Consider the following 6,441-nt stretch of genomic DNA (forward strand, 5'->3'; position numbering starts at 1 on the left):
ATTTTTTCTTTTTTAACAAACGCATTGTGGAAAGGATAAATAGATTGGCAAGCCTCTTTTATTCCTTCCCCAACACTGCCTGGAATCACCTTATTTACTACTTCTCTGTACCTCCCTGCTCATGATTTTTACAATCTTCTTCTAGATTTGGCTGAGCATAAGAAGTCTTCTAAATCTGATACTGTGCTTTTTAAAAATTGTTATTATTTCTCGTAAAACCCATTGTGGTAGACAGAATAATGGCTCCCTCGCACCCCCACCCTCGACCCCAAAGATGTCCACATACTTATCCCAGGAACCTGTGACTATGTTAGCTTACATTGTACTGTGCTTTTTAAAAATTGTTATTATTTCTCGTAAAACCCATTGTGGTAGACAGAATAATTGCTCCCTCGCACCCCCACCCTCGACCCCAAAGATGTCCACATACTTATCCCAGGAACCTGTGACTATGTTAGCTTACATTGGCAAAAGAAACTTTGCAGATGTAATTAAGTTAAAGATACTGAGATGGAGAAATTATCCAGGATTATCTGGGTGGGCCCAACTGTAATCACAAGGGTCCTGTTAAGATGGTGCCAGGCGCATCAGATTTAGAGAAGATGGGACGATGGAAGCAGATGTCTGACTGATGAAGGAAGGAGCCAAAGCAGAAAGTGTCTCTGGAAGCTGGAAAGGGCAGAGAAACGGATTCTCCCTCTAGAGTTTCCAGAAGGAACAATACCTTATTTTTACCAAATAAGACCCATTTCAGACTTCTGGCCTCCAGAACTGTAAGAGAATAAACTAGTGTTTTCTACTACTCCGTTTGTGCTAATTTGTTACACCAGCCACAGGAAACACACCTACACAGAACAGATGAAACAGATAACTATCCATAGCTTTGAAGTCAGCCTAGTGTCTGACTTCATGGTCTGCCATTTTGGGGCCATGAAACGCATTTTGTTACAGGTAAGATCCATTCCAAGGAAGTTTGTCAGGCAGTTTTTGCCTGGAACAGTCTCAGTAATTAGCTTGAATTCTAAATGCCATCTTATCTTTCTGCCACAAGACACACTTCAGAAACATGGCCCTTGAGACCACATGCCGTTTTGGTTCTTTGAGTATCTGTAACTAGTATTTTCTTATGATGTGTGTCTTATGATGGACATAGCTGGTGCTTTCACCTCGCACCAATCTTCCTTAGAAAATGAATAAATTCCTTTCTTCTGGGTTCCTTTCTGGCCACCTTTTATGAGGTGCTTGTTCCTACTGACCACCATGGTGCTGCTGAGAGTGCCATGTGCAACCACTGCCAGCTGATCGTAGTAGATGGGCCTTTACTGTGGTGGGTCTCGGCTCACAAGCCTGAGTGCATAATGGTGACAGCCTCTCTGCCAAGACACCTGCACAGTCCTGCTCCATACCAGATGCTGGTGCTCAGCTTCAGTCACAGATGTTCTAACGCCCAGTGAAGCAAAGTACACAGCTGCCACTTTCAGACTACAGACTGCAGCAGTAATAGGGTCAGACTGTTGAGCTTTGGGTCCAGTATCCAAGGATGAATGAAAATCACTGAGGAAATTCTCTTGCTGGAGGGCCAGAAACTCAAGAGTTTGCTACTATTAAACTCCACATGGTAGCTGTATTAGTTTATCTCTGGTGCTTATAACACAATACCTGAAACTGGGTAATTTATAAAGAAATGAAATTTATTTCTTACAGTTTTTTTTTAATTAAAAAATATTTTTTTTGGAGGGGGCACCCAGATTATTTCTCACAGTTTTGGAGGCTGGGACGTTCACTGTCCAGGGGGTGCACCTAGTGAGGGCCCTCCTCTGCATGGGAACCCTCTACAAGGTCTCCTGGTGACACAGGGTATCACACGGCAAGAGAATGGCAAGAGCAAAAGAGCGAACCTCACTTGCTCTCCTCATAAAGCCATCAGAACCACACCTAAGACATCAGTTCATTTGTGAGGGCACAGTCTGCATGACCCAATTACCTCTTAAAGGGCCCACCTTCCACCACCATATTGGCAATAAGTTTCAACATGAGCTTGGGAGACAGTAAAATCACAGCATTCTGCCCCAGCCCCCCAAAATTCATGTCCTTCTCACATACAAATACATTCATTTCATCCTCATAGTCCCAAAGTCTTAATTTATTCCAGAACCAACAAAAAGAAATCCAAAGTCCCATCTGTGAAATTAAAACAAGTTATCTGTTTCCAAGATACGATGGTGGAACAGGCATATGACAGTCCTCACACCCAGTCAGCACTCAGAGGCCCCACCTTTCAAACACCATAATGGAATTTCCCACCGCCTTAACACTGTTACAGTGGAGATCAAGTTTTCTACCACATGAACTCTTGCATTACACATGTCAAGAAGCTGACAATTGCTCATTAATCATGAATTTCCCAAAGATCAGCCGTTCTCAAACCTGGTTGCATGTTGCAGTATCACAAGGAGCTTTCTAAAAAGTGCTAATGCCTAGGCCCCACCCCATTCCTGTTAAACCATAATCTATGGGGGTGGGACACGGGCATTGGTTTTCATTTTACAAAAGCAAAAGCAAAAACTCTTCAGGAGATCTTAAGTGTTGAAAACAGCAATCAAGTTTGAAAACTATTGCTCTCAGTTCTTGATTTTTATAGGACAAACAGTCACAGTCCAACCATCCCGACTGCCATCCTTGGGTCTAGATCCCAGATAAGTACTTGGCATACAGAGAAACATTTTCAGGCATGTCTGTGGGGATGCTTGCCTCACATGTGTGACTGTGGCAACCCACCTTGAGCAACACCTCCTTGCCCCAGTCATGCACCACAAATGTCTGTGGTCACAGCTTGTGGCCAGCACATTAAAGATAAATTTTACCAGGACTTAGGCTCTCTGTCTGATTTCTATAAACCAAAATGGTGAACTCTTCTTCTATGAAGATCACCAAAGTATCAACAAATTTGTGATCTAAGACCTCTGCTGCTTCCAGAGATGCCTGAGCTAGGTCAGATCCTCAGGGCACTAGGCTCTATGAAACTAGGATCCCTCCCCTCTTGTCTGGGAAGGTTCCCCAGGAAGCCTGTCCAAGGACAATTTGAATACTATGATAACCTATGGCTTCAATGCCCTACCTTCCAGTGTTTAATGAGTGGCATTTTGTATGGCATCCTGAAGACCCTGGAGTCTACCAAAACGGTAGAGGCCAGGTAGTGATGGAGAGCTAGGAATGTGGAGTCGTCACCACCACTTCCTGCTGACTGGCCTTGGGAAAGTGACTTTGCTTCTCTCTCTCTCTTTTTTTTAACCATAAAACAATGACTGCATTTGTTTTGCTCATGAATCTGTAATTTGTGGAGGGCTTGAGAAGGACAGTTCATCTTTGCTCCCGTTAGCATCACCTGGGATGATTTGAGACTGTTGGGGTGAGCAGGACTGAAGCCATGTTGGGACCTAAAACCACCTGGGTTGCAGCAGGACAGGGTGGGGAGATGGAATGCGGGGGGCGTATTTTAAACAGGACAGTTTTGTTTTCTCTCCACTCTTTCTTCCCACCCCCTGACTTTCTTATCTTGCTTGCGATATAGGAAAACAAGGCCGAGAAGTTAATCAGTACTTTGCAAAGCTAACGGTTCTTTCTTTGAGACTTGTAGAATTTTGAGAAGTGATCAAGGCCAAATGACTGGAAGCTGACCTTGGGAACCAGCCAAGTCAACCAGAACTCTGCGAAATGAAACTATGCAAAAAAAACTGCAGAAAAGATGATTCTACTCTGAAGCAAATCAAAATCTTGCAGGGTCCTGAGATAACAGCGAAAATGAGAACAGAAACAGATAAAGCCTTGGCAAGACATTGTACCTGACTCGTAGACATGGACCCTTCACAGCTCATGTATCCTTCTCTCCTGCTTTTCACTTCCCACACTCCATTCCCTCAACCCCACCTCCCCTTTAAAAACCCCTCAGTAAATCTAAGTCTTTAAGATGGGATAGTTTACCATCTCCTTCAGCTGAATACATTTGCTTTCTCAACACCAACTATTTGACTTCTGAGTCTTTTTTTTCTTTCCTTGTTGAGGGGGCAGGCAGCCAGACCTGAGTTCAGTAACAGTAATATATTTAATATTACTGGCACACAGAAAGAACACAATAAAAATTAGCTGGTACATTCTGGAAGTTTGCTGATACATTTTTGACAAGACATTCTTTGAGCCTCTGGTCTAGCCACGCTTCAAATCTCTGCTCATCTGTGGCAGGAACTCTTGTCTATTGTAATATTGATAGTCACCAGCCAAAGATCATCAGGAATATACCTATTATAAAATATGTTAATAACTTGGTGCAGAAAGGAAGACTGTGTCATGGAGAACCCTAAGACATCTCAGTAAAAGGGTTCTAGGAGGAGCTTGTTAGAGAGGTTGGGCTTGTGTTAGGTGATTTGTGGAGGGTCCAAGGAAGCAGAGCTTTGCTCTGGATTGAAAGCTTTAGGGAAGCTGTAACAAAATACTGTAGACTGGGTGGCTTATAAACAACAGACATTTATTTCTCACAGTGCTGGTGGCTGAGAAGTCCAAGATCAAGGTGCTGGCAGATTTGATATCTGATAAGGGCCTGCTTCCTGCTTTATAGATGGGCTTCTTTTTCCTGTGTACTCACATGGCAGAAAGGGCAAACAAGTTCTCTGGGGTCTCTTTAATAAGGTCACTAATCCCATTGATGAGGGCTGCACTCTCAAAATGTAATCACCCCCCAAAAAGCCACATCTCCTAATGCCATCACCTTAGAGGTTAGGATTTTAACATATGGATTTTGGGGGAACACAAACATTCAGTCTATAGCGAGAGGTAATTCTATGATCTTAAATTTTATCTAGGATAAGAAAGGATGGAGTGGGGCTAAAGCTGTTATGAGGAAAGCAGCAGAGATCACTCACGTAAGTCAGAAGAGGTGTTCTTTCATAGAGCTTGAACCCTGTTCTGGTTTCTGTCTGTGCTGAGACATGATTACCATGTGTTCTTATTTTTGTCTCACTCCATCACAATGAGAGTGGTGTAATCGGATGTCAGTGTGCTGTGAAATTGACTCCCTTTGGGCATCAGGCCCAGGGTCATCTGATGGCTATCCGGGATGCTTATTTCTTTTTCAATTTCCCCTTTTGGCTGAAGGCAGACAATGCCAGGCTGCAAAACATTAACCTGTGGCATTCAGATGTGCACTACTGTGTTAAGATTATGCTGATCAGAAGGCTGTCTGAGAGTGTCTGCTTTTGAATTAAAGGATGAGATATTGAATCATCTGATGTGACAACGACTGTGGACAGATAGATCAGCCAGCTGCAATACGAGTGACTGCCGGATGTGAAATGGTTATCAATCTTTGCCACAGACATTAATTAAAGCCACAGGCCTAAATGACCAAACCCAGGCCTTAGGAAAACATTTCTCAAAGTTCAGTGTGGTCTATTCTAGACAGTTGGGTGTATTTTTCTTTCAGTTTCATTGCAGATTGCTTATCTGACCAGTAGTAATTACATCAGTGCAGTAAGAAGTATTTGCGACATTAGGAAGTCTCACTTGCTTAGTGAATTTGTCTAGTTAATTGGTCCTCCAGACCAGAAGCAGTGTTCATTTAAGAAGTAGTACCCTAGAGGTTACAGACTTTTGGGGAATAGCAGTGTTGCTTTCCTAAAAAGAAAGGACCCAATTATTGGACCCAATTATTATATTCTGAAGGGTCAGGTGGCAAGATTTTCTGGATGAAGTGAAACAGTTTCTACAAAGTAGGCTGGAATGTCTCTGAAGGGAACTCAGTGGTTTGAATGTCCCCACAAGCTCATGTTGGAATCTGTCCCCTAATATGGTAGGGGAAGGTGGGGACTTTAACATGTGATTGCATCATGAGGACCGTGCTCTTGTGAATGGGCTGATTGTTAATGGGTGGTCACGGGCATAGTTCTGATGGCTTTAAAAGGAGAGCAAGTGAGAAGGTTAGTTTGTCTTGCTCTTGCCATTCTCACCAGGTGATACTCTGGTCACCATAGGACACTGTAGAGAGTTCCCACCCAGAATAAGGCCCTCACCAGAGGTGCCCCCTGGACCATGGACTTCCCAGTCTCCAAAACTGTAAGAACTAAATTTCGTTTATTTATAAATTACCCAGTTTCAGATCTTCTGTTATAATCAACAGAAAAGGACTTATGCAGGAACAAACTGATTATTAAAGCAAAGATGACCTTGATTTTAGTGCCCACTTGTGATGGCCTAGATTTTGCTGGTAGGATGCAGTTATAGTGTCGTTGGTAGAAGAATTTTGTGGGCCTGGGATCAAAGTGCAATTTTTACAAGGTCAAATACTGAGATTAATGATGTGCAGGAAATTTAAAGGCCAGATGGGACCTGTAGAAGGAAATTTATTTTCTGATATGTTTAAAAGAACAACCATTTAAAAGAACCCTGTGG

The sequence above is a fragment of the Galeopterus variegatus genome, unplaced genomic scaffold (genome assembly GCF_000696425.1).
Source record: "Galeopterus variegatus unplaced genomic scaffold, G_variegatus-3.0.2 Scaffold7951, whole genome shotgun sequence".
NCBI lineage: Eukaryota > Metazoa > Chordata > Mammalia > Dermoptera > Cynocephalidae > Galeopterus > Galeopterus variegatus.